We start from the raw sequence: 27,393 nt of genomic DNA on the forward strand, positions 1-27,393 counted from the left end.
TGTAAATGAGATGTGTAAGCACAGATCTGGTTCCGAGCAGGAGGAGGGGAGGAGGTGCATTCCAAGTGTGAGGAAGACATCTGGAGGATTCAGCGATCGCTGCTCAGTACACGGCTCCAGCAGACCCCGGGGGCTGGCTCTGCAATCCCTCCGTGCTCAGCGCTGCCCTGGGCCTGGTTAGAGCCTGAATTAATCAGGTTGCAGTGCTGCCATTCCTGTGCTCAGCTCTGAGGTGTTTCACTCCATCAGTGGCAGCTCCAGGCAGCAGTGACCCTGCCTGGGGCACCCCAGGGCTAAGCCAGGCTCAGTCTCTGCCTGGGGCTCCGGAGGCTCCATGCTGCCCTGGATCTGGAGAAATCCTTCCCCTGCAGCAGAAAACAAATATCTGTGTGTGCCCTGTGGGATCAGTCTGGGCGCACGGCGAGGCAAAGAGGGTTTTCTCTGGCCCAGTCAGACCAAAGCCCTCAAACCTGCTCCAGGAGCAGAGGAAAGCCAGATTATTCTGGCAGACTGTGCCCTGCGGGTTTATTCAGACAAACAAACCGTGGGGGCAGTCTCAGAGGGGCCTGGCGAGGTAAGGACACCTGCAGGGATGGATTCACCCTTCCCCTCCCTTCCCCTGCAGGGTTTGAGACAAATCCTCACGGGGCAGAGGAGCCTCAGCTCACTGGGATTTTGGGAGTGCAGAGCTGGATCTCACAGATGAGAGGAAGCAGCTGCTGTAGGTCAGCAGCAAAGACAGATCTAAAATTCATCTTTCCTGACTAACAGCTTAAAGTGCCTCTGTTTAAAAAAACATGCAGCCCTTCGGAGAGGCAGCTTCACCTCTCCCAGACCGCGCTCCTACCGAAGATAAACCCAAGATGAAAAATTTATTGGGATGCAAACTGTGCAGGTGAAGTGCTGGCTCCGGCTGCAGGCAATAAAACTGCTCCTGCTGGCTGCACCCCTGCTCCTGCTCCTCAGCAAACACCTGAGAGTTCAGCAGCACCAGCTCACCCGGAGCTGCTGGTCCCGAGCTCTGCAGGACAGCTGAAAAGGACAAATCCTGGTTGTTCTTTAGTGTTTGATGCGTAATGTATGAGGAGGTGATAAAGTTAGCCCTGAATTAAATATAAATATAAATATAAATATAAATATAAATATAAATATAAATATAAATATAAATATAAATATAAATATAAATATATAAAATATGGATATAGATCTATAAATCTATAAATATACAAATATATAAATATATAAATATAAGTATGTGTAAATATAGATATAGATATTAAAATGTATAAATATAAATATACACAAATATATAAATATATATAGTATAAAATATATTTAAATATAGAACTATAACTATAACTGATGCCCTTCTCAAGCACTTTAAATTCCTTTTAAATGGTATTATTCGGGTATTATTAAAGAGCAGAGGTGGCATCCCTGTGCCCACTGAAACACCGAGGAGCCTCTGCCTGGAAAGGGAAGGAGCTGTGAACTACCAGCCCTTGTGCTGCAGGTTTTAGTGCTGGCTCAGAAAGGAGGGAGCAAAGCTGGGGACAGGTGGTGGCAGCCCGTGATGCCACACAGGGAACGCAGCAGCACCAAGGCAAAGCCAGCCCTTCCTCTCATCTCCTGCCCAAGCTGCCTCCTCCAGCCTCCCCCTGGCTGCAGGGCAGGGCTCTGATCTCACACCAAGGAAGGAGCTGCAAGGGGCTCTGAAGAAAGGAAATCATCGATTGCTTTGTCCCTTTAGTCTGGGCTTTTCCAGGCAGGGGGTTTTTACTGCTGGATCTCGTCCTGTTACTGCTGGACCTCGTCCTGTTACTGCTGCTCACCTGGAATGTGCTGAGTGGAATCAGCTCGGTAGAAATCCAAGCAAGGCATTCATGTGGCTTTTTCTCCCCTTTTGGGAATCCTCTCCTGTGTAAATAAGACACATAATAACCCTTCTCTGCATTTTACACATGTGCACAGCTCTCCAGCCATGAATGTCACAGCGCTGCTGCAATTATCCCCATTTTCCAGGAGCACGGGAGGGTCTGATGCACAGCCCCTGGCTGTGACAGCTAAATTTGTGTGCAGGGCAACTTCCAGCCCTCCCACCCTGTCCTCTGGAACAAGGAGGGATCAGGGAGCAGCATCCCAGCCCCAGTCCTGGGATCAAAGGGGGCAGAGGACATGGACAAGTGGCAGGATAGGAGGAAAAGGACTCGCCTTGGCCCAGGGAGGTTTACATTGGATATCAGGGATAAAAAACTTCCCAGGAAGGCTTGTAAAGCCCTGGAAAGGTCCCTCAAGGACCTCTCTGTTTTCAGCTGACAGTGCCCAGGATTGAGCTCCATTTAATTTCTGAATTTCCACAAAGAGCCTGGAAGTGATTGTGATTTTGCGGCGGGAGAAAGGGTCTCACCGCTCTAACCCCCGGAGGGTTTTAATCTGTAAATCAATAAAATCCATTAAACAAATTGCTCTCCCCCCACCCCCCTCCACACAGCCCATCCAAAGGGAGAGGTTTTGCCATGATTTCTTTAATTTGGAGCAGGTTGCAGAGCTCTGCTGATGGATTGGGCACTGCTGCTGGTGCAGCTCAGAGGGCAGCAGCAAAAACCCCAGTTTGAAACTTTGGATGGAAATAAATGGCCTGGAAATGCTGGAGGAGGGGGAAAAACCAAAAAACAACACTCCAGAAAAAGCCTGGAATGTTTGTAGGGTTTAGGCTTCATGCTCTGTGTGTGCAAATCAGGAGGAATGATTAAAAGCAGCTCTTCTCTTTGGAAAGGTTAAGTGTCTCATCTCACACAAAGGAACTCGGTGTACCAGCACTCTCAAACCCTGGAGTGAGATCAAGTGCTGGAGTCTTGATAGCAGAATATTTAGTGATAAAGAATGAGTATCAGGGAGGATTGAAAATATGGAGAGCAGGCAGATGTGCTGAGGCACTTGGGGCTGCGCTGACAGCACAGAGTTGGAAATTCACCCAGTGCAGAACTGAAAAAAAAAGAGAAATAGTTGGGGATGGATGTGTTTGGTGAGGGTGGCTCTTTACCAGGCTGGGACAAAAAGAGATGAAATAATTTCCCATCTCCCCTCAGGGCAGAACTCCGTGCCTGCAGCTCAGGGCAGCAGGGAGGGGGAAGAAGAAGTTCTCTGCTGGGATGGGGAGGGAAAAGTGATGGGCAGGAAACAGAAACTGCTGAGGAATGTGGGGATATGGATATGGGATGTGGGATGTGGGATGTGGGATATGGGATATGGATATGGGATGTGGGATATGGTTATGGGATGTGGGATTTGGATATGGGATGTGGATATGGATATGGATATGGGATATGGGATGTGGGATATGGATATGGATATGGGATATGGGATGTGGGATATGGATATGGGATGTGGGATATGGATATGGGATGTGGGGAGTCATCAGAGGCAGCCTGGGGCTGTGGCTCTCTGCTGTTTGCTGCTGGGAGGGGAATTTGGGGCTGTGGCTGCATTTGGGGTCACCTGAACACAGAGCCAGCCCAGGGCATGGCCAGGGTGACCCAAGGCATGTCCAGGGTGGCCCCAGGTCTGGCCAGGGTGACCCAGAGCACAGCCAGGGTGACCCAGGGCATGGCCAGGGTGGCCCAGGGCATGGCCAGGGTGGCCCAAGGCATGGCCAGGGTGACCCAGGGCATGGCCAGGGTGACCCAGGGCATGGCCAGGGTGGCCCAGGGCATGGCCAGGTTGCCCCAGAGCTCCCTGTGCAGCGTTCCCAGCACACAGCTCCCATCACAGGGCCCTCCCAGTGGAACTGTCCCTGTCACCTCATTTCTCTGTGTCCTGGTGAGGACAGGGAAGTGCTTTCCTTGCCCACCCAGCCTTGCAGAGCTGATCTCCCTGGCTGAGCTGAGCACAGCAGCAGTGCTGAACCTCACAGGCTCTCTTGGGTTCCTGAGGAATGGGAAAACAAAAGGAATCATCCAGAGCCAGCCTTGGAGCAGCCACAACACGAGGGGAATTTGCCCCTCTGGCCACAGGAGAGCTGCCAGCAGAGAGGAGCAGGGAGGTTTTGGGAAGGATCCCTCACTCTGCCTCCCTGGGTGTGAGAGAAGCACAGGGAACCCATTCAAGCAGTGTTTAGAGAGATAATTGCAGCAGCTAATTGCCAAATAATAATAATAAAACATCTTGAAGTTTGCTAATGGAGGGGTTGAAATACTGCAATTCTTAACAGACAGCAATTAATACAGGCTGGGGTATCCAAGAAATTCAGAGGCCTGAAATTCATCCATTCTGTTCTGGAACCACATCAGGACATTTTGTGTGGTGACAGCTCTGCTCAGAAATCAGTTCTGTCTGGAACTCTTTTATTTTTGTGGGGACAGACAGACAGATATCCTCTAGTGAAAGTTAAATGAAGTGAGAGCCCTTCTGCAAACAGTTTGCAATCCCTGTATTCATTAAAGTCAAAAGCAATTGTGCTGTTAATCAAGTCTTCATTTTAAAGGGATCAGAACTGGACCTGGCCCATCTCCCCCTCTCTCCCTGCTTCTCCAATAATCACAGATCAAATGAAAGCCTAAATCTGCCTTTCTGTTTAACTGAGCTCTGCCCAGCTCTGGCCCTGCAGCCACAGCACACTGGCAAGGTGTGACCAGGAGATCAGGGGCTGAATTTGGGCTGCTTTCCTTTGCTCCCTGAAGCAGTGCATGAGCCCTGTCTCCTCACACAGCTCTGTTTTATGAGATATAAATTTCCTTGCACCATCTGAAGCGCTGCTGCTGCCTGGGCCTTGCTGGCTCAGATATTCCATTTATTCCTTGAGATATTCCCATTTTTCTGCAAGGCCAGCCGGAAGATGCTGTCAGGGGGGAGGCAGCAGCTCCTCAGGCTCCTGAAATGCCTCCAGCATCTGCACCAGGATCTCCAGGAGCTGCTGCTGACCCTGGCTCAGCCCTGCTCCCCTGTCAGCCTGGTCTCTGCAGCCTGGGCAGCTCCCAGGGCTGGGGGCTCATTTCAGAGAGGGGATTTTCAGAGGTGGGCTCTGTCTGAAGGGCTGGAGCAGCCTCAGCTGCCACCTGGGGCTGAAATGAAAGGTTAAATTCAGCCCAAAAGGGAAATGGTGCCTTCCATCAGCGAGTGTGATTGCAGTGCCACAACAACGCCACAGGAGCCGTTTCATCCCTGGCATATTTAGAGGTGGCATTAGGGAGTGTACCAAGGTAGCAATTTTCTAGATAATCAACTTCATGTCTTCATCCGAAGTGCTTTTATACGTGTAAGTTAATTAGGGGAGTTAATTTTCACAAACGGCAGAAAATCTGCATTTTTTCCAGTGAGCTTTTGCTTTCTGGCAGCTCCTGGCTCAGGAGAGAGGGAAGCTGAGGCTGTGCCACCATCCCAGGCTGGAGCAGCAGGTCCAGCCCAGCCCGGCTCTGGGGGTGCTGCTCCCCTCCCGAGCAGCTCTGGGGCACAGGGGAACGTCCCTGCAGCAGATCCAGGGAGTGCAGGGCTCGAGCCAGCCCTGAGCAGCTGGGAAAGCTGTGCTGGTGAGGAGGAAATGGAATAGGAGAGAGGGACAATCATGGATTGCTTTGGGTTGGGAGGAACCTTAAAAATCAGCTCATCCCCCATCCCATACCTTCACTGTCCCAGGTGCTCCCAGCCCTGCCCAGCCTGGCCTGGGCACTGCCAGGGATCCAGGGGCAGCCTCAGCTGCTCTGGGCACCTGTGCCAGGGCTGCCCACCCTGCCAGGGCACAATTCCTGCCCAATATCCCGTTTAAACCTTCCCCAGCACACCACAGTGCTGGGCTGGAGGGAGGAACGCAAGGAAGGACCACGCTGAATGACTTTGCAATTATCTCCAGCCCTTTATGGCAAAATTCTGTAAAAGAGATAAAAGCAGAGAGTGAAGCCTCAGTGAAGCAAAAGGGAATTTTACCACATGCTTTAAAAGGCCTGGAATCTCAAATGGAGTCTGTAAAAGTTCAATTGCTCTGAATAGCAATGCTGTCTGTCCAAATTTAGCAGGGCTAGCTGAGCCCACAGCGAGTGCAGGGGATTCGCAGAATGACTCCTTCCTTATTTTAATGCCTCGGGTTGAGAGACAGGATTTTGGGTGATTGCCTTCGCTCAGAGCCCTGTGAGGAGCTCTCAGCACCCTCCCCTCCTCCCTGCTGCTGGCCTGCCTCAGCTGTCCCTGCCCTGTCCCCTTTGGCCCCGTTCTCATCACCCATTCCAGGGGACAAGGGCTCCCAGCCAAAGGAGGGCACACTGGGGGGAAGAAATCCTCCCTGGGAGGTGAGGAGGCGGGGAGGGAATTCCTGAGCAGCTGGGGCTGCCCCTGGGCCCTGGCAGTGCCCAGGGCCAGGCTGGGCAGGGCTGGGGACACCTGGGACAGGGGAAGGTGTCCCTGTGTCACCGTCCCTGCTGTGACTGTCCCTGTGTGACTGTCCCAGGTGTCACTGTCCCTGTGTCACTGTCCCTGTGTCACTGTCCCTTTGTGACTGTCCCTGTGTCACTGTCCCTGTGTGACTGTCCCTGTGTGACTGTCCCAGGTGTCACTGTCCCTGTGTCACTGTCCCTGTGTGACTGTCCCTTTGTGACTGTCCCTGCTGTGACTGTCTCTGTGTCACTGTCCCTGTGTGACTGTCCCTGTGTGACTGTCCCTGTGTCACTGTCCTAGGTGTGACTGTCCCTGTGTGACTGTCCCTGCTGGTGCCACGGGCAGCACAGCCCGGGAGGGATGTCCCCTGTGCCTGGGGCAGCCCTGGGCCAGCAGCAAACCTTCCCTGGCCGGGCTGTGCCTGCTCTGTGCCTGTTGTAAGGTGTTTGTGAGTTACTCACAGCCCCTGCCGTGCCCAGCCAGCACCCGTGGCAGGAGGAGGGGAAGGATGGTCACTGCAGGACCTGCCTGCAGGACACAGTTCTGTGTGCTTTGGGAATTTAGACCCTCACAGAGCCCTGACAATGAGTCAGCTCCTGCCTCACAGCATCCTGTGGAGCTGGGGAAGAGGCTGCCAGGGCAGCCACTCGGGGTTTTGGAGATGTTTGGGATTTCAGAGAGGGTGGGAGCTGGCAGAGCAGCCAGGAGCCAGCTGTTCCTCAGTGGGCACAGCTTTCCAAACCCTCCCACCCTTTGCTTTTCCAGCGTGGTTTCCACCAGGCAAAATGGAAACCACGGCACAAGGGGAAATAAAAGGCAGAGAGTGAGAGCTGCTGCTTGCTCCAGAGTGTGAACAGAGGGATTGAAGTACAGGCTATTCTCTATATGAAATAAACACCATTAAGGTACCCATTAACCTATGTGAGCCTTCAATTAGATCAGCAATGCTGTGAGGGAAGAACTGTTTCTGATGTATGCTTGGAGTGAATAATGAAAGATTGGCCCCCAGGTACTCCAGCCCTATCAATAATAAACATTATTACTAAATAATAGGAACGAAGACTTGGAGTTAATATTTAAAATGTGCATGAGACCAAGGCATGCCCAAGCACATTTCACGCTTATTTTAATTGCCACCAGACAAATGGAATGAGGAAGGCTGCACACTCCAAAGGGTGTGATTCTGTTTTGCTGAAGCACTCAGAATTTAGCGTGCCATTGTCAAGCCTATTTGGAGTAAATTGTGGGGAGAATTGCAATGAGAGCTGTAGTTGCCTAGCAAAGGTCTAAGATTTCCATTTAAAATTAATGTGAACTGTTTCTCTGAATCTGGCATATGGGCTTTGAGAAGCCCTGCCAAGATGTCAAGAGCTAGACTGCTCCCCCTCCAGCTCCGACAAAACGCTGGAGGCAACTTCCCCTGGTTTGGGGTTTGAGAAACAAAGAGCCCTGCTGAGGTGGGGCTGGGGAGCCGAGCTGGAGCCCCTAGGAGCTGCTCACCCTGCAGGGATGGCACCTCAGGGTCACAGCTGGGCCAGCTCTGCACAGCTGCAGCTGCAAACGGAATCCTGAGCTGGGCCCAGAGCTGGCTGGGGCCAGAACTTGCTCTCATTGCCCTCTCCATGAGCCCAGCCTGACGTGGCCCTGGTGTTCACAGGAGCCTCCTCAGGACTGGGCAAGAGCAGCCAGCCATGAGCAGAAATAATAATTCCAGTTATTCCTTCTTTTGGGATGCCAACACTGCCTTTAACAGCTGGATCCTCCTTGGAAGTGGGAGGAGAGACAAAACTCAATTGGAAAGGAGGAGGAGTCAGAAGAAAAACCCCAGAAACGCTTTTCCTGTGCAGGTACACCTCCAAAGCAGCATTCCAGGTCCTGCAGGGGACGGGCCAGGTCCTGGGGAAGGGAACTGAAGCAGGACCAGAGATGGGTTGGGTTGGAAGGGGCCTGAAAGCCCATCCCATCCCATCCCATCCCATCCCATCCCATCCCATCCCATCCCATCCCATCCCATCCATCCCAATCCAATCCCATCCCATCCCATCCCTTCCCTCTGTCCCAGCCTCACCCAGCCTGGCCCTGGACACCCCGGGGGTGGCAGTCCCTGCCCAGCTGGGCACCAGGAGCTCCCCTTGCTGTGGCACAGGACAGACGGACCCAGGGCTCAGACACACCAGGGGAATGTTTGTGCTGCTGGAAACAGGCTGGAGGAAGAAACAAAACATGCAGGCACACACAAAGACGTTGGCTTTTTTTGTTCAATCTGACTTGGACTCTGCTGAATTGGTTCATTGTTTGTGGGGGAATCTGAGCAGAATTAATGACTGGCGCAGGCAGGAAGAGGCTCTGTTTGCAAATGCACTGGCCAGACATTCTCCAAGATCTGTAATCTAATTTAGCTTGGAGAGTTAATGATTTTAATGATTTGTTGTGATCTCAAAACAACTGTTAGGAGATAAATCTACATCATTAAACCTATTATGATGTTTTGCTTCATTTAGCAAATGGTGTTTTTTGTTCTGAAGACGCCCACATTTTAAACAAGCAGAGGGTCAGCTGCTGATGGTGAGGAACAATTTATTCCCAGCTCCCTTGGAGACTGAAATGAAAGGTGTCCTTGGGAAAAAATAATTCCTCACAAATGTTATTGAGTGTTTTCCTAACAGCAGGCTTAGCTGGAGCTGTGATGTGTGTCAGTGTGAGTGGCTGGGACAGCAGACAAGATTCCTGCAAGCAGCCCCTGGTGCTTCGGGATCCCTTGGTGGAATTCCAGCTCCTTCTCAAGGAACCCCGCGGGACTAGAGGCTCTGGGAGCCGAGCTCAGGCACCCAGCAGCAGCAGGAGAGAGGTGCCAGCAGCAAGGAGCTGCTCAGCTCTGGGTGGGGAATTTCACTCCTGGCTTTGGGAGGACAGAGCCACGTCCCACAGCAGGGCAGGCCATGAGCCCTCCTGCTGCAGGACACGTCCGTGGGGACAGCAAGGAGCCACTGCCACCTCCCACAGTGCCACTGCAGCTCCTCCACCATCAGGGAGCCATGGCATGGCTGGGGTGGGAAGGGTCCTTCAATCCCCCCCCGGCAGGGACACTGCCACTGTGCCAGGCTGCTCCAGCCCTGCCCAGCCTGGCCTGGGGAGCCCACAGGGAGGTTCCCTGCCTCCTCAGGAGGGACTGGCACACAAAATGTGCCTTTAGCTGGGAGTGGCTGATCCCCATGGGCACAGACAGACCCTGGCACCCTCTGTGCCCTCCAGCACCCAGCTGCCCTGCTCCAAAGCCTCTCCTGCTGCCTGGGAGGACGGGGGGCAGAGCACAGGCTCTGTGCTCGCTGCCTTTCTGTGCCAGCTGTTTACACAGCACAGAGCAAACATCAGCCCCTTCCCCGCGAGCTGGAGCAGTCTATTACAATCTGACTACATTTGCCTAAGCTAAATATTTTATACCTTTCAAATATGATGCAAAGGGAAAAAACCCAATTCTGTAAACAGCAACGTCTGGGGTTTTTCCTTGCTCAGCTGCTCTTTATTCCCTGGGCAGGGAGGGGAGTTCTGGTTCTTCAGTCTCATTCAGCAGCCACCACCAGGAGCCTTCAGGCTGCCTGGCACAGGAGGGAGAGGAGGCAGAGGAATGCATTTGTTTGTTGTGGAAGTGAGGCACCCACTGGGGCCTGAGCTCTGCCCTCAGAGCTTTTCTGATCCCCCACACTGCCTGAAGAGCACTTTAATAACCCAAAGACTTGTCACTTCAATAATCCCAAGCTGATAAAACCCAAGGAAATTCCCTTGCATTGTGTTTGTTTGGGGGGAAGGTTCTTTCTTCAGCTCTGGATATGGGGAATGTGTTTTATTACCCACTGCGACATCTCCAAATGCAGCAGCTGAGCTGTGCTGGGATGGAGTCACATCCTGCCCTTGTGCACAGCCCTCAGCCCCAGAAATTCCTGTTCCTATCCAGGGGAGGAGCCGTGCACACCCCTGTGCTCCAGACACACAGAAAGGCTCTGAACTGGACACTGTCCCCACCCGGGTGGCAGCTGCTGCCTGACCCCAGCCAAGTTTGCATTCCCTGCTTCACGAGGAAAACCTCAAAGTCCATCAAAACCCCAAATTGGACACTTGTGTTCTGTATTGGAGAGCGAGCAAACAAACAGCCCTGCCACAGAAACAGAGCTTTCCAAGCCTGGGAGGGAGCAAAACCTGTATAAAACGGTGGAATTAGGGGGCTCTTTCCAAGCTGAAGTCCAGCTGAAGTTCAAGGTCATTTTGGTGCATCCAAGCCTTTCCTCAGCACCGAGCCATTAAACTCTGGCTGGGAATTCAGGCACAGAAAACATCTGGTGCCACACTCTAAATGAGTGCATGTAGATGATAAAATACAGCTGAAAATGTGAGGTTCCGTGGTGGCTGTGCTGGCCTGGAGAAGCCCAGTGAAGGCAGGTGCTGTTTCATGGCGACACTCCCACCATTTCCCATTTTCCTGGCTGAAATGAGACCCCCTGTTCATCACTTTGGCCACCATTCCCCTGCCAACTGTTGCAGCCATGCCTGGCTGTGCTGTGATATGTGGAAAGTGCCCTCCAGGTAGAACAAATGTTGGTTTATTTGCTGGGTGAAAATTCGTTAAATAAATCATAGATTCATCGTGGCACAGGAAATTAGCAATAAGCTGTGCCTGGAAGGTTGGACATATTGTACTTCAAAACAAGCAGGAGGCCACTTTGCAATTCAAAGGAGATATATTGGGAAATGGGAAGGCACATCTGTTAATCATTTTTTCCCAATACCCAAAAGGTCCCAGCAGAGCCCTGCTCCAACACCGAGTGCTTCTTTTAAATGAACTTCAGTGCCTCCTCTGCCAGGAGAGAGGCTTGGGAGCCTGTTCTGTGGAAGCTCTGGTGTCCTGGGCTCTGCTGGGAGTGGGGCTGGGCTGTCCCCACTGGGGGAGTCCCATATTATTATTATTATTATTATTATTATTATTATTATTATTATTATTATTATTATTATTATTGTTGTTGTTGTTGTTGTTGTTGTTGTTGTTGTTGTTGTCATTATTATTATTATTACTGTTACTATTATTAATAATAATTTTATCATTATTACTTTTATTATTAATAATTTTATTATTGTTGTTACTGTTATTGTTGTTGTTATTGTTATTATTGTTGTTGTTATTGTTATTATTATTATTATTATTATTATTATTATTATTATTATTATTATTGCATTCCCCTCTCTCAGCAGCCCTGTGGGCCTGGGCTGCTCTTTATTTGGCAGTTTCTCCTGAGTTTCCCTAGGAGAGAACCCATGGAAAGGCTGCTCCTGAGAGCTCCCCAAGTGACATCTGATGACTCTAAATAACAGGTTTGAGCGCTGCTCACGCTCCAAACATTTTTACACTTATTACAGCCTGTACAAAGCCTTTGTTCCTCTTCCTGATCCTTTCACAGCCTGATCTACCTGGAAATATTTCAGCAAGCACTGGAGCAGGGTGCAGGAAGCCCCTGGGCCTGCTGGGGCTGCTGCTGCTGGTGCTGAATGTTCTTTCTCAGCGAGGGAGAGGAGTCAGGGGCTGCTCCCTCAGATTTGGGGCAGGCAGGGTTTGCTTTTCTCCCTCCAGTCACGGGGGAAATCAGGAGAGCTGCACCTTCATGAGTGGCTGCCTTGGAAGGGCCCTTAGAGATGTTTTGGTTCCAAGCCCTGCCCTGGGCAGGGACACTTCCACTGGGCCATTTACGGAGAGAGAGACGTGAATGACTTCAATGGAAAATTCAGAGTCTGTGACAGACCTGGGCACGGAATCCTCCCTGCCCATCCCCGTGCCAGCTCTGTCACCCCTCCCACAGTCACAGGGCTCCTTCTCAGATGACAGCCAGCAGCTATCATTATTTTTTTCCCCCTTAAACTACCCAGCAAAGAAAAAAATCGGTGAAAGAAAGGCCAGCACAAGTTCAGCTGAAGCAGAAGTGATGCTCGTCGCTGCAGGGCAGTCTGAACTGAACTCCAGTGTAGTTTAGATAAACAAGGATTAATTATCTTTCTGTTAGTCTGGGAGGCAACTGATAGCACATATAATTAAATTATTTCACTGTTACTATTTTCTGAATGCTTAACCAAGAAGCAGAATAAAGGTAGTGAGGTTTTTTTTTTTTAATATCTTGCAGAACAGTTTCATGTTCAGAATATTTTGTTTTACTGTATTAGCTTGTGTAAACTGTGGCACTGCATGTTTTCTTTTGCTTTTATTTGCCCATCGGGTCGTTTACTTATTGGAATTGAAGTCAGAAGTGGTTTGCTCTCCCAAACAGCTCTGAATTTCTAATAAATATGTAAATAATGTATCTCTGAGCTGCTGCCCTTGGCATTTGGCGCTGCATTTTCCTCGGCAGTGGTTAGTCTGCTGTGAACACACACTTGGAAGGAATATCCATGCTGGAGCCAGGGTGCTGCCCTCTCTGCTGGGGCTGCAGGGCAGGAGCAGCCCCGAAGGGTGAGGAGGGCACAGAGCAGCTGGGGACAGAGCAAACCCGAGAGTAGTACCCGAGCACAGGGACAGCACAGAGCAAACCCGAGAGTCCCCGAGCACAGGGACAGCACAGAGCAAACCCGAGAGATCCCCGAGCACAGGGACAGCACAGAGCAAACCCAAGGGGTCCCTGAGCACAGGGACAGCACAGAGCAAACCCGAGAGATCCCCGAGCACAGGGACAGCACAGAGCAAACCCAAGGGGTCCCCGAGCACAGGGACAGCACAGAGCAAACCCAAGGGGTCCCTGAGCACAGGGACAGCACAGAGCAAACCCGAGAGTCCCCGAGCACAGGGACAGCACAGAGCAAACCCGAGAGTCCCCGAGCACAGGGACAGCACAGAGCAAACCCAAGGGGTCCCTGAGCACAGGGACAGCACAGAGCAAACCCGAGAGTCCCCGAGCACAGGGACAGCACAGAGCAAACCCAAGGGGTCCCCGAGCACAGGGCCAGCACAGAGCAAACCCGAGAGTCCCCGAGCACAGGGACAGCACAGAGCAAACCCAAGGGGTCCCCGAGCACAGGGCCAGCTCTGGGACCTGCTCCTGGCCTGGGAAATCCTGATTGCTCATCCAAGCAGGGAATCTCACCCGGAGGTGAAGTGCTGCTGCCACAGGGGAAGGGGAACTTCAGCAAGCCCTGGATTTTCTCTGGTGGCTGCAACACCCTGGCAACCCCCTCAGCCCCCAGTGCAGCTCCAGCAGGGACTGGGAGCACTGGTGGGGGCAGGCTGGAGCTCGGCAGGGAGGGAGCAGAGCCAGGCTGAGAGGGGACAGGGGATGTGACAGCCCAGGGATGGGGACTCAGCAGCAGGGGGAGAGGCTGATCCTTCAGGGCATGCTGGCACCCGGGATCGATGAGATGTGCAGGGATGGAAGCTGTGCCAGGCAGAAAGTGCAGCCACGGGGAAGGAGGGGGCATCACAGGGAGCACAGAGGGGCAGGGGCTCAGGCAGCCCCCAGCCCCTCCTGCACAGTCCAGCACCAGGCAGCTCCTGCCCCCGAGCCCCTTTCTATTTCCATGCAGCTCGGAGCAGAACAAGCTCTCCCAGCTGCTGGCACTGCACAAACCCTCTGCAGGGGCCAGCTCTGGGCACTGTCACTGCTGTGCATGTCCCTCCCCAGACAGGCCCTGCAGGGGCTGTGCCAGGGCTCAGGGCTGTGGCAGAGCCCGAGCACAGCCCCACAGCCCTGCCTGCTGTGCTGAGCTGCCCCTGGCACGAACTGTGCCCAGCTCTCCCCTGCCCTGTGCCCCCACGGCGGCCAAGGAGGGGCTCTGGCCGTCCCTGTTTGGGGATCTCTGTGTCCCCAGAGAGCCCTGCCTGCCCCTGGGGTCCCTTCACCTCTGGGGCCATCCTTTGTCCCTTCATCTTTGGGGCCATCATTTGTCCCTTCCCATCCTTTGTCCCTTCACCTTTGGGGCCATCCATTGGTCCCTTCACCTTTGGGGCCACCATTGGTCCCTTCCCACCTTCCCAGGGTGGAGACATGCCCTGGTGCCCAGGCTGAGCTCAGGAGGGAGATCCTGAGCTGCCTCCCTGGCTGAGGCTGACACGGTGGGATGGAGACGAGGCACCAGAGGAAGGCTTACCTATTTATTTATCTATCTATTTCTTTTTTTTTTCTGGGGGGAGAGCAGAAGGTCACGAAATTTTCTTGCATTTAAGCAATGAGAGGATGAACCCCTGAGCTCCCCGAGTGCTGAGGGCAGGATGTGATTCCACCCCTGTGAGCATTTCCACATCTAATGGAACAAGAATGTTTTGTGCTCCTGGTGCTTTATCAACAAAATGCCCTCCTGTAGCCACTTGGCCTTTGGAGATTATTTTCCCAGGGAAACTGTCATCACAGAGCTGATTAATTACTCTAATAATCATAATTTTTTTTTCTAATAAAACACTCTCTTCCCATTCATTAACTACATTGCAGGTAGGTGACAGTGGTAATTATTCTCTGGGAGTACTTCTGAATTATCTTTTCTAATCCAGCCTGTGCTGACATTTTTGAGAGAAAAAAACATTTTGTCTCTCTTTCATGAGCAGGCTAACATTTGAATATGCAAACAGTGTCAAAGCGTGCCCTCAGGATGTTTTCCTGAACTATGATTTATGAGCTCTGGCCATTGTATTTGCTATCATAGACCCAGAAAGGTCATTAGACAAAGAGGTTTTCCCTGCAGGGGTCCCTTGCCATCTTTATCTTCTGATATTTTAATTTTTTTTTCCCAGGCTTCACGCAGAAGAAGTGCTGTGAGTTCCCCCATATGCTCCTGCTGTTTATTATTTATTTATTCACGAGGGGGAAAGTCCTGTGTGGTGCTTCGGGCACAGAAATCCACATTTCCAAACCTTTCAGAACAGATCTGCTCAGGCCCTGCCCATCAGGGCTCCCAGGTGTGCAGCACACACTCAGTCCATGGGGATGTTGTCTTTGGGAATGGGAATTTCCACCCATGGCTGGAATTCCAACCTTTCCCTGGGTGAGGGGGGAGCTCACCCAACTCTCCCTGGATGGAGCAGGAATGGGGCAGGATTGCAAATTCACTCCTGAATGGAGCAGGAATGGGGCAGGATTGCAGATCCCTCCTGGATGGAGCAGGAATGGGAAGAGGATTGCAGACCCAGATGGAGCAGGAATGGGGCAGGATTGCAGATCCCTCCTGGATGGAGGAGGATTGCAGATCCAGATGGAGCAGGAATGGGGCAGGATTGCTCTGACTCCCCCAGACCCTTCCCCATCTCCTTTCCCTTCCCTGCACATTCTCCAGCACTCCATTTTTTAATTGTTTTTCTTTTTGAGTGGCCCACAACTGAACAGCTTTCTCAGTAGGGGAAGAGCCCATGTTGAATCAATCTTGCCTCACCAATTAAGGAGAAATAATTAGCTTTGTGTATGTATTAGGATGACTGGAAATGTTTACCCAACACGTGTGTGCAGGAAATCTCCGTGTGCACCCCCAGCCTGCACAGCTGGCTGAGCACCACCACATCTGCAGGAGCTCCCACTGACAGCAAGCTGGGGCAGCAAGGCCCAGCAGCTCCCAGGAGTGACTGTCTGTGGTTATTTACTCAAAATCCACAGTTCAACCCATGAGAGCCAGCAGGAAACACGTGAATATCAAATCCAAAGAACAGCTGAAAAGATCAGTGGGTGTGAGCGGGCTGCAGCACATCCAACCCTTCCAGGCCCTTTTCTCCCAACTCATCTTCCTTTCCAGTGGATCAGTAACCTCTAACAAAAGATCTGTCCTTTCTAATCATGCCCTCCTCATGCCACCCCCTGTCCACACAAACCCCATCTCGAGCAGGAGCCCCAGGGCTTTGGAAAAGTCTTTTTCAGCATGATTCTATTCCAGGCCAGCCTCTGCTGCCCCTTCCCTTTCGACTGCCACTCACCATCACCCAGCTCCAGCCCTGCAAACGCAATGTGACAACAGAGCTCGAGATGTGTTTGTGTCCATGCAGCAAAAACAAAGGAGGGAGGAAATGAGGATTTCTGTCTGCTTATTTGTAAAATGAAAATGGAGAATCCCGCTGTTTGCACAATGCCTGCTGCACCTGATTGCTTTGTTCCTTTGGTCAGGGTGCTCAGAACAGGTGACTGACACACAGAGTGACAAATATTTGCTGTGGCAGATGATTTCCTGCAAAGGCAGGACTCAGTTCGCCTGCAAAGCGCCCTGGCTGCCAAACTCTGCTGCTTCATTGTTCACTCTGAACGTCTGGGCAGGTAAAGCTTCACACAGCAAGGTCTACTGTAACATTTCTGCTCCTTTCTTCTTTTTTTCCCTCTTGAGTTCAGGATACCTTCCCCACTTTGATTTCTCTTTTGCTACAAACCTCAGCTCCACTGAAGCCAATGAGAACTTTCCCTGTGGGAGCAAAAAGACATTTTTACACTAAATTTAGGCTAAAACCAAGTAACCCCTTTTGATAAAAATAAAATACACACTGGGTACACCAGAGGTTTGAATTCCAAATCTGACAGACATGGGACACCCTCTCTGTGATATAGATGAGCTATAAATAAATGTATATGAGATATATACACATATTAAATACGTCTAAGCCCACATAACTGTTGATCCTTAAGAACTGTCCTTACACCCTGAAAACCATGATTGGGATTTATTTATGCTCCCACCTGGAGCTGGAGCAGCTCAATAATGGAGTAATTAAGTGCAATTTTATATATGCTAGATGATTTAATAAGCATATCACAGCCAGTTATAGAATAAGCAGTAAAACACTGCTGGGTGTATAAAACATCAGCTGTAAGATGAGAACTGCGTGTGAGGGCAATAAAAATCCAGATGTTGTTCTGTATTTCCGTTCTTCCATCCCAAAGTCCTGTGTAACCTTGGCAGAGCTCTCCAGGAGGACTTTTGGCATTTTTAGAGGAGCAGGAGGAGCCTTGGGAAGCCCCTCAGGGCTGCCAGGAGCAGGGTGAGCCCTGCCCTGAGAGAGGGAACTCAGGGCCAGGCTGCCCCCAGCCCTCGGTGCCCTCCTGCTGCCACCACATCTCACCACACCCAGCTCCTGCTGCAGCCTGGCAGCATGCCCAGGGATGGGGCTCCTGCCCTGCCTGCACACTGCCTTTGCCTTCGTGGCAGGACCAGGGGCATTGGGAACCCCTTCCTTTGGAACCGAGGAATGAATCCACCAAAGTCCTCCATCCCAGGTGTTTTCTGTTCTAGTCACAGCAGCAGGGCAGGGCAAGGGGGAAGGACTGGGCTCTGAAAGACCCTGCTGGGCTCTGAAAGCCCCTGGTGGGCTCTGAAAGACCCTGGTGGGCTCAGGGCCATGCCCTGGTCGGCTCAGGAAGTCCCTGGTGGGCTCAGGGCCATGTCCTGGTGGGCTCAGGGCCATGCCCTGGTGGGCTCTGACAGCCCCTGGTGGGCTCAGGGCCATGCCCTGGTGGGCTCTGACAGCCCCTGGTGGGTTCAGGGCCATGCCCTGGTGGGCTCTGACAGCCCCTGGTGGGCTCAGGAAGCCCCTGGTGGGCTCTGACAGCCCCTGGTGGGCTCTGAAAGCCCCTGGTGGGCTCAGGGCCATGCCCCGGTGGTCACACAGAGCCCAGGGCAGCGCATTTGCCAAAAGACCTCTCACACATCCAGGGATTTCTCACCACTTCCCCCAGGAGCAGGGCAGTCTCACCCTGCCCAGCAAAGACCAGCAGGTGATTTGCTGAAATTTAGGGTAGGAGAGCCTCACAGCCCCCCTGCTAAATGAGTTTCTCTCACTAATAAAAGGTTATTGTAAGAAGTCGAATGGAAATGTATTTGTGTTTAACAATTAAATGTAATTGGCAAGTGCTAATGGCTCTGTGATCGCAAAACTGGGGGAGAAAGCAAAGAGGAAGAAACCAGTTTGAAGGGACTTTATCTAATTTCATTTTAATTAGATCCTTTTTCTAACTGAGTTTCTAATTTTTCAATTAGCAATTAGCAGCTGCAACTCATTCTGAGCGTCACGAGGTGCCAGAGACACTAATTACACCACAGGAGTAGGAGGCTGAAAATGAGAAATAAAATTATCCATGAATGTTATTAGAAGAAAGGAATGATTACATTCTGTAATAATATACTGATGTGAGCCTAATTAGATTGAAGGATTGGGGGGAAAATAGGAGATTTCAAAACGGAGTCTATTGAGGAGCTTATAGGTCACCTTTTGGGCATTAATAATGATCAGGTGCTCGTGGCTGGGAGCAGAGGCAGCGGGGCAGCCAGGCTGTCCCTGCAGGCCCAGGGATGCAGGGAGTCCTGCTGGGCATCTCTGGGTCTCCAGGGAGTCCTGCTGGGCATCTCCGGGTCTCCAGACAGTCCTGCTGGGCACCTCCAGGTCTCCAGGGAGGTCCTGCTGGGCACCTCCAGGTCTCCAGGGGAGTCCTGCTGGGCACCTCCAGGTCTCCAGGAGCACCTCCTGTCATCCCCCTGCACCTTTGTTCTGCCACTCATAAATGGGCAGGTATCACTCACCTTGTTTTGAGATCCACAGCTGAAAGGAAACACAAAAGTCCCTTTTTTTTTCATGATTTAGGGGTCACAGCAGTTCCACTGACAGCAGAGCTCCACCCAAGCCCTGAACTTCCCTCAGGACAAAGGAGAGTCTGGGGGAAATGATTTATTCCCAGCAAGAGGGGAAGCAGTGCAAACCCAGAAAGAGCCACTTGAGAGCAAGGAGGGAGCTTTGCTCCGAGTCCATTTATCTCCCTGCTTAAAACACACCAATTTTTCTTTATGAATCAATAATCTCTTACAGTTGATTTAATAAAGGGGGTGACCTCTCTCCAGCTCCAGTGTGCACAACCTGCAGTCTGGAATCACTTCCAGGGACCCCAGGAATAAATGATTACATTCAAATGTGGTTCTTAATAAAATTTATGAGCCCCCATTCATCCCAGTGCCCTATTTGTCTTTATATATCTCACAGCATTTGCCACTAATTATATTCCTCTTTATAATCTGGGCTCCCCAGTTAAGGGCTGTAATTGATGGCTTCTGAAAATCATTCATTCCAAAATGGACCAGAAGGGTTTGTCCCACTCTTCCCTCCCATTGCTCCTTTCCCTCTCAGCACCCTCAGCCCCAAAACTCTTCTGAGCTCATGGAAGATCCAGTAACGGGTCTGTGATAAGAGAGGGAAAAGAGCAGTGGATTTAACCCAAATTCATCCCCATCAGTCGAGAGGAAAGGATGAGGAGAGTGCCCAAGGAGCAGGGCAGCAGCCCCTACCCTTCCCTGCAGCCCTCACAACATTCCCTGGGTGCCAGAGACCCTCCCGGGGTGCCCAGGGACCCTCCCTGAGTGCCCAGAGACCCTCCCTGTGTGCCAGAGACCCTCCCCATGTGCCAGGGACCCTCCCTGTCTGCCAGAGACCCTCCCCATGTGCCCAGAGACCCTCCCCATGTGCCCAGAGACCCTCCCTGTGTGCCCAGGGACCCTCCCTGTGTGCCAGAGACCCTCCCCATGTGCCCAGAGACCCTCCCTGGGTGCCCAGGGACCCTCCCCGTGTGCCCAGAGACCCTCCCCATGTGCCAGGGACCCTCCCTGTGTGCCAGAGACCCTCCCCGTGTGCCCAGAGACCCTGCCTGTGTGCCCAGAGACCCTCCCTGTGTGCCCAGAGACCCTCCCTGGGTGCCCAGGGACCCTCCCTGTGTGCCCAGAGACCCTCCCTGGGTGCCCAGGGACCCTCCCTGTGTGCCAGAGACCCTCCCTGAGTGCCCAGAGACCCTCCCCATGTGCCCAGGGACCCTCCCTGTGTGCCCAGAGACCCTCCCTGTGTGCCTGGGGGCTCTGCAGCACAGCCAGGGCTTGGATCCCATCTCCTGCTTGGGCAGTGTCATGGAGAAAACCAGCCTATAAATTAATCTTGCATTTAGAAGCTGGTTAATAGTTCTGGCCCATCATCTCCTGCCAGAAATCTGCTGCATCTGCAGAGCTTGAGGGAGTAAAAAGGAAATAAAAAAGAGGGATGAAGTACTCAGGAGCACTCTGCTCTGGTTTGGAGCTGCACAGGCAATATTTCCAAGAGCACCACAATAAATTTGAAAGCCCAACTTTCAAAAAAAGCCCGTCAATCACCTCAGGCACTTCCACTCCACAGTCATTTAAGACTTCTTTAAAAAATGCAAGAAGTCCATGTATTAGCGCTACAAAACAAGGCAGGTTCTTTCTCTGTCCAGATTTTATTTCTCCACCAGGACAAGGCCAAGCATCCTTCCTCCCTGTGGCCATCAGAGCCCCCTGCCCAGTCACCTTTGCATTTCACTGCTCAAAATTTTGTATCTCAAAAGCCTCCTGGGCCTTGGCACTCATGCCAGCAAATCTTGGAGTTTGTGTTTATTCCTGGGAGCATCACAGGGCCTGCAGAGCCAGGCCACAAGACTATTTTAAGCAAAATCATCACTTCAGATCCGATTCAAAAGGCCTCCAAATCTCCAGGAGGCTTCACTTGTCACACAGATAAAACATGTAAATAAACAGACGCTTGCCTGGTGGGCTGTTTGCTAAACAAACAAATGCTTTTCTAGCAGTGCTCCTTGCAGGGGGGGTTTGCAGGGTCCCCGTGAGGGGACAATCCCCTCAGACACGTCCTCGCCCCCTGCCCCTCGTCACACATCCAGCCCTGGGCCTCTCTCCCAACCTCTCAAAGAGCCACACATTCTCGGGAAATATTTCCTCCACCTCACGTGACACTGAACCATGGAAGGAAGGGTCCAAGAAATCCCCGAGCACAGCTCTAATTTTGCAGGGCCTCACAGCAGCCAGGCCCAGACTGATGGCCCTGCTCCGAGCCTCAGTCACTGACCAGCCAAGGCCTTCTGTCCCCTTCTCTTTAGACAAAAAATATTCCCATAATCTCGTTATCCCAACGTGAGTAACAGGAATAACACAGCAGGAGTGGTGTTCCTGCAGCTCTGGGCCTGTCTGGGATGGGATGGGATGGGATGGGATGGGATGGGATGGGATGGGATGGGATGGGATGGGATGGGATGGGATGGGATCAGTGGGATGGGATGGGATGGGATGGGATGGGATGGGATGGGATGGGATGGGATGGGATGGGATGGGATGGGATGGGATGGGATGGGATGGGATGGGATGGCTCTGCTGAGGCCTTGGTCCCACCCAGCCTTCCCCAGCTCCCTGCACTCCCCGAGCACTTTTATCTACTGCTTTTAACTAACTTCAGTAGCCAAAGGATGTGTCATGGAGTGTTAAACTTTATGGAAATTCTCCTGGAGAATAACATCATTTCACGGTGCATTACTCCACAATGACCTGGTACTTGAACAATTAATTTTTAAGGTGCAGCCTTTCTCTTCCTATGCTGTGTTTAGTTTTTTCCTAAACCATCAACAAGGCCAGGATTCCTTTTCTCTCTCTTTATGATCTGAGGAGACAGTTAAATCCTCCCAGCATGTGCTGCACTTCCACAATTCATCATGCAGAATATTCTGTTTGAAAACAGAGTGAGGAAGGGGAACCAAACTGCTCCAGGATTTACCTTAATTATTTCTACCTCATGAATCTGCTGCCATTTCTCAGCCTACCTTATTTTCTGCTGAAACTCTTCCAGACTTTCCCAGGATGCACTGAAGGCAATCTGTTCATCAGAAAGTGGCAATCTGCTGCGAGCACTCACTTTTAGGTCTGGCAAATAGCACCCAAAATATTCCCACTGTTCCGTGGGCATCTCCTGGGGTTTATATTCCATCTTTCAGTGGTGCCCTCACGCAGATTTCCCAGGTTTAAAATCTATTCTCCCCCCCTCCAACCTCAGCAGCCGACTGCCATCCAAGCATTGTATTTCCATGGGGCAGGACATGTGTAACCCAACTTTTCACCTAAAAAAATTGCTGAAATTTTTCTTTGACTTTATAATTTTTCCACATCTGCAATTTCTATAGAACTGTGCAAAACAAGGATCAGCAAGTCATTCCAAGCCATTTGATTTCATGGGGGAATTAATCAGGCTGAGAAATAACTCCCTTAATATTGGACATGATTCTCTTCTGCTACACAAACCTCGTGCCTTAACTCTGCCATCTGCATATTAAATCGGGATGTTTTGGTCTCCACTCCCTTCGGGGCCCCCTTGCCACCCTTCCTCTGCAATGGCCGAGCTCTGTGACGCCTTTCAAAAGTTCTGGTCATCACACATCCCAGCCTGGAGGGCAGGGGGCTCCCAGGCCAGACCCTGCATGGATAAATCTGATTTCACTGCCGTTTCCCCAGCTGCTCCAAAAAGCAGCTCCAGATTTGCCTCATGCCAGCTGGAGCAGGGACAGGAACCACCCTGGCCCAGGGCTTGGCAGAGCCAGGGATGTCCCCTGGCTGTGCTCCCGTGGGTAGGGGACTGTTCCAGGGATGTCCCCTGGCCCTAAGGGCTCTACCTCACTAAGGAAGGAGTTTCTTTCAGAGCTGGGTGGTTTCCAGGCATGAAAAGGGAGCCAGCAGGGGCTGGGAGCATCCCAGAGTGTCACTGTCACCGCAGACACTCGCTGTTAGTGGCAGTGGCAGTCCCACAGAGGGAACTGAGGATCTGACCTGGCTGTCGAGCCCCCTCCTTCCCCAGCAGCTCGCTCTGGGATGTGGGAGGTGGCAGCTGCTTGCAGCAGCCCTGAGCTCTGTAATTTTAGGAGATGGAGTGAAGCTTTAGCTCTGAACTCACACACACACGAGGCTGGAGCTCTCCTGGGCGCCCCAAACCATTCCTGTCCTGCCAAAGAAACGAGAGGTGGGAAATATTCCCGTCACGGGAAAAGGGAGACAAGAGTCAGGAGGAAAAGTCTCTTGGAACAACTTGGCCTGTGAAATGAAGATGTTGTCTGTCACCCAGGGAACGTGTTAGGCTGGGTAATTATTCCCAGGCTATTCTCTGGCTGCACCAGCCAAAACACTCACATCAAACTGGAGCACACGGAGCCTGTCAGTCACAAGCGATTTTTCAGTCTCAGTGACTTTTGATGAAAAATGCAATTTACAAAAAGGAATCAACATTTCCCTTGCAAGACATCAATAAATGACACTCTCGGAGATGCTCCAGTACCTTATAAGCACTGCAGCTCAGATCCCTTAAGCATTTTCCTTATCTGCTGGGATTTTGGCTGGAGCACAATTTCCTGCTCTCCCCAGAGCAGAGTCGCAGGATGGAGCCGTGCACAGGGGAATTGTTCCTGTCCACGGGACCTCCTGGCACGGGGAATTTTAGCTCAAATTTAATTGACTCTGCTTCAGCTCTGGAGCTGCTGAACCCTCCTGCATTGAGAAGTGGATGCTTGGAACTAAAAGACAGCAAAACAAATCCCTGGCAGTGCCCCCCTGGCTGGGCTGGCTCGGTGTGCTGTGCTGAACTGGGCACAGTTAAATGTGCTGTGAACTGGGCACCAGTTACATGTGCTGTGCTAAACTGGGCACCAGTTAAATGATCTGTGCTGAAATGGACACCAGTTAAATGTGCTGTGCTGGGCACCAGTTCAATGTGCTGTGCTGAACTGGGCACCAGTTACATGTACTGTGCTGGGCACCAGTTACATGTGCTGTGCTGAACTGGGCACCAGTTAAATGTGCTGTGTTCTGGATACCAGTTAAATGAGCTGTGCTGAACTGGGCACCAGATCAATGTGCTGTGCTGAACTGGGCACCAGTTAAATGAGCTGTGCTGAACTGGGCACCAGTTACATGTGCTGTGCTGGGCACCAGTTCAGTGTGCTGTGCTGAACTGGGCACCAGTTAAATGAGCTGTGCTGAACTGGGCACCAGTTCAATGTGCTGTGTTCTGGATACCAGTTAAATGTGCTGTGAACTGGACACCAGATCAATGTGCTGTGCTGAACTGGGCACCAGTTAAATGAGCTGTGCTGAACTGGACAGCTGCCCAGGACAGCGCAGCCCTCCCAGGACAGCGCAGCCCTCCCAGGACAGCGCAGCCCTCACCGTGTCCCTGCAGTGAAGGGATGGCAGCAGCACCCCTTGAAGCTCCTGGACACCACAGAGCCAGCCAGCCCTGCCTGGAGCTGGGGCTGCACCTTGTCCTGCTGCCCAGGGCCCCCTCCCTGCTCCTCAGAGCCCCGGGGACACCAAAGAGGGGCTGGCACTTCAGCAGCTGCCAAAGAGCCCGGGCACTGCCCTGCCTTGGGGTGAGTGGCTGGAAGTGAAGGCAGGGCTGGAATTCTCCCCCAGAGCCGGGCTCTGAACAAAGTGCCCGGCACTAAATCTCACCCGGGAGTTTCTTTTGTGTTTCTGCCTCTGATTGTGTGGGAATCGTTTACCCATCGACTTTAACTGCTAATACAGTTCCACGGAATGCAAAGTATAAATCAAAATTACTGGATCATTCCAACTCTGTCTGAGCCGTTGTTTATGTGGCATTTTTCTTCTCCTGCTTCTGCACGGCAGCAGAGACACCATCAAATGATGATATAGTGCAGACACCCACCAACATCTTGGCAAAGTGCTGCCAATAAAACCCAGCACGGTTAATTATTTTCTTAGTTATACAAAGCATAAACACTAATGAAGAGAAAAGGCTCTAAGAAAGGGCAGGTACAGCCAATCATCAGATGAGTGATGAAGAAATGAAATCACTTCTAATTAAAATGAGAAAAAACCCTCAGAAATGCCTTTGCCTGCATCCCAATGGGCACAGTCTCCCCTCAAACAAACAGGAGGAGCTGAGGCATTGATCAGGATGGGATGTGGGAAGGGACAGGTCTGGGGGTGCTGTTTGCGCAAGGCAGAATTCTATTAAGACCAAAAAAAAAAAATGAAAAAAGAAACAACCAAAATTATGGAAAAGAATCCATGCAAAGAACAGACATTTTCCCACTGGGAAACAATCCTGATGCAGGATTCACCAGCCAGACCGGGACTGAAACCCCAGACTGTGCTGAGAGGACAGAGGTGTTTCCTGAGAGAAAGAAGGAATATTTGGAAGTAACTCATCCTGCCCAGCCAGGAGCTGGAATCTGGCAGGAGCAAAGGGAAGGGAAGGCACAAATCAAAGCCTCTGTAAATCAAACCTTGCTGTTCATTAATCCCAACTTAGCACATTAAATAAAGCAGCAGTTGATGAATACCCCGAAGTAACAGTGGGGCTGAGTGAGATCTCCATGTTAATGTCCTTGATTTTGCAGGGCATTAATGAGGACCCAGCCTCCCTGCTCCAGGGTGCTCCTGGGATTCTGCTCTGCTACCCAGGATGGTGGAGAACACACTTGAATTTACACATCTCAGCTGAGAATAACAGCCATAAATGTGTTTAAAGGTGAAAACGGAGGCTTTCAGGAACTTACATCAAGATCCTTAACTAATATTGATAATTTTTTTACTGACGTTCACTGAAAACACAGATTTGCCAATAATGGACACACGGTTAAATTTTATAGAATTATCTCTCTCCTGAACACACACAGCATCATTTCTGAGCAGACCCTGCTGCTGAATAACCAGAATGTTGTACAGGTGATCTGTGGGGAGACACAGATGAGAAGGAAATGGGGATATTAAAATCCACCAGCCCAGGACTGGGTGCAGCAGGACTGGAAGGGCGAACGGCAGAGTGGAGTGGCCTGAGCCAAAACCCAAAAAGACAATTGTGAGCAATGTGTCATCATTAGTGGGGAGTCTCTGCCTGTGACTCCTGCTATGGATTTCCAGTGCCAAGATCTCTGTGCTGGCATGTTGAACAAGTGAAAGCGACAAAACTCAATATGGAAATTAAGATCATTAACGTTTTAACCAAACTGTCGATATTCTAAAAATTAGCACGTTCCTGCCAGAGAATCATCGTGCTGAGGACCTGGGGCTTGTCTCAGTGAGCCCTGCAGCCAGGCTGTGCCCCTGCCACCCCCAGTGTCCCCAGGCTGAGCTGGCCAGGGTGGCACAGCCCAGCTGCATTTCTTTGTGGTGCCTTTGGGTTTCAATTGCTTTGTTTCCTTAGGAAACCCTGCCCCTTGCACTGAGTTTGCCCCAGTGGAATCTTGAATTTCTGTTCTCCAAATCCAGGCTTTTAATCCCAGGATCTCAGAGTGGTTTGAGCTGGAAGGGATCTCCGAGACCCTCTTGTTCCATGGGCAGGGATTGCACCCAGTGAAGGGTTTTTGTTTCCCAAGTGTTTTATGCTCCATGGATTCCCTTCATTGCAATCCTCACACAGATTGTGGCCCGGAAAGGGCTTTTCCGGATTTTTCTGGAAAGGGCTTTTCCACAACTTTTTTGGGTGTCGAAGCCATTATAATCAGCATTTTCAAGTTAATTATTTTATTTCTGGCTGCTGTAATTTGAAAATCTCTGACTCAGCCACAGCCATCAAAACCAAAGCTGCAGTAAATGTGATTGTGTGCAGGAAGCTGACAGTGATCCTAACAAAACATGATCATTAAACATCTCCAATAACAATCCAATAAAACATTTCCTTGTGAAACGTGCACCAGCAAATCTGGAGTCGCTTTTACATTCTAGAGGCAAACAGAGCCACGTGCTTTCCCACCAGCTGATATCTCCTTGTTTGTGGGGAGGTTTTACACGTGGGGCAATCACTTATTCATTAGCACAAACACCGAGGGAGCATTTGCACGCCCTGCTCCCGACCTGGAGCTGTTTGTCGGTGACTTTTCTGGCTGAGCTCTAAAAGCTCAGGAAATGGGCTTTTCCTGGAGCCTGACGGGCCCTGCAGGAGGGTGGCACAGCTCTGAGCACAGGTTCTTTATCTCTGACATTTCCTCCAGTGACACAAGGTCAGGCAGGCAATGAACAGCAGAGCAAAGCCATGAAAAATGGATATTAATGAAGTGTGGCTATGAGTAATAATGCCATAAGCAACCTCTGATAACAAACACATTCCCCTAATAACATCTTCAATTACCTTCATTAATGTCTGTCCGTGGCGAAATGTGCAGTGCAGCCCTTCAGGAGCAGAGCCCCGGCAGATTTGGAGCACACTTTAACTGCCTCCCCCAGCCCATCCAGGAGAGTGCTCGCTGATGGATGGCTCAGAGG

General features: G+C 51.2%; 1 long non-coding RNA gene across 1 annotated transcript; it reads right to left on the reverse strand.

Moving 5' to 3' along the window:
* On the reverse strand, positions 1-27,393 carry LOC135286244 (uncharacterized). The gene is made up of 3 exons (XR_010350679.1): positions 27,260-27,393; positions 1,833-1,917; positions 1-365 (listed from the first exon to the last, which is right to left on the reverse strand). It is a non-coding gene; the product is annotated as an uncharacterized LOC135286244 (long non-coding RNA).

This window comes from Passer domesticus, chromosome 25, assembly GCF_036417665.1.
Source record: "Passer domesticus isolate bPasDom1 chromosome 25, bPasDom1.hap1, whole genome shotgun sequence".
NCBI classification, from domain to species: domain Eukaryota; kingdom Metazoa; phylum Chordata; class Aves; order Passeriformes; family Passeridae; genus Passer; species Passer domesticus.